This window comes from Hypomesus transpacificus, chromosome 23 (assembly GCF_021917145.1).
Source record: "Hypomesus transpacificus isolate Combined female chromosome 23, fHypTra1, whole genome shotgun sequence".
In the NCBI taxonomy this organism is placed as follows: Eukaryota; Metazoa; Chordata; class Actinopteri; order Osmeriformes; family Osmeridae; genus Hypomesus; species Hypomesus transpacificus.
This window is the reverse complement of record NC_061082.1, coordinates 16160236-16161667: the sequence shown is the minus strand read 5'-3', so window position 1 is coordinate 16161667 and position 1432 is coordinate 16160236.

Below are 1432 nucleotides of genomic sequence, written 5' to 3'. Positions count from 1 at the left end.
TGAAGAAAGATAATAACAACCGCTTCCAGAGAGGAAACTGACTGTCCAGGCTCTGAGTATGTGAGTGCTGAGTGTGCGGTTCCCCGAGTCTGGATGAAGGAGAATTCATTGCTGGTGTTTGAGAAGGGAGGGCCCACACCAGCCACCCTGGGGTCTTGTTATCCTTCTCCCAGGTCAGGGTGTGGGGGGGACCAACTGGCTTAATGAACACCCCTGTCCTCTCTTTGTGTGTGTATATGTGAGCAAGAGGGAGAGAGAATAAGTGCTAGGGAAAGATAGACAGGGAGAGGGGGAAAACTGTGTGACTAAGGGGAAGAAGGGTGGATTAATGAACACTCTTGTACGTGTTTTCGGTGTGTGTGTGTGTGTGTGTGTGAGAGAGAGAGAGAAAGAGAGAGACAGCGAGGGAGGGAGGGGTTGGGGTGTCTAGGTGGCCTAATGAACACTCCTGTCCGCTCCCCACTCAGGTTCCAATCAGGACATACACTCTTCACAACCACCCCCTTTGTGCGTGTGTGTTTGTGTGTGTCTCTGTGTGTGTGTGTGAGTTGCCTCACTAGCAAGATGTTACTGGATGCAGTAACTAAATAATTGATGTGCAGGAAAGTGTGGATTTATCAACCTCCACACCTCCCATTGCAGCCTCTCTCAGTCTGGTTAGGAGGCGAGGCCAGGGTGTGTGAGTGTTAGAGACTGTAAGTGAGGCTGAGTGATACTGGTCAGAACTCTGCTTTCCACCAATCTAGTACCACCAATTCAGTACAGAAAATACAAACAACTGATCATTCGCTATTCTTTCAGAAACAGCGCTTCTTTCGCGCTAAACTGCTATTTTCAGTCAATTACGACAATGCAGTAATGACCTGTGTAGTAATTTGTATGAATATGTCTGGCCTGGATTCGAGCCACTCCATTGGTGATGATCCGATGAGTGTTTGTATGAAAGTCTTTGCCTGTGTCTGTCAAAGTTTGCCTTTTTGTTTATTGATAATGTGTGTACATAAATGTATACACAGTATATGTGTGTGTGTGTTCAGGGACTGTATGTATGTGTGTACAGGATCTGTATGTGTGGATGTACAGGATATGTATGTGTGTGAACAGGGAAGGAGAAGGAGGAAGGGTTTTGGGTCGGAAAAGTGAACATTACTGGAATGCCCCCCGCAAAGCCTGGCCTGTAGATTGTGTGCGTGTGTGTGTGTTGGGGGGTGGGGGTGGGGGCGGTGGTTGTTGGAGCATTCTGGCATGAAGAGGCAGGGTACAGGGCCAGAGTTGGAGGGTGTGTTTGTATGTGTGTGTGTGTAGTGGGGGGGGGGGGGGGGGGGGGGGGGGGGGGGGGGCGCGGGGGGGACGACAACGCAGGAATTTTCTCCAGCAGGGAATATCCTGAATCAAATACAGGGCCAATCCTGGCTGGGGGGGGGGGGGGGGG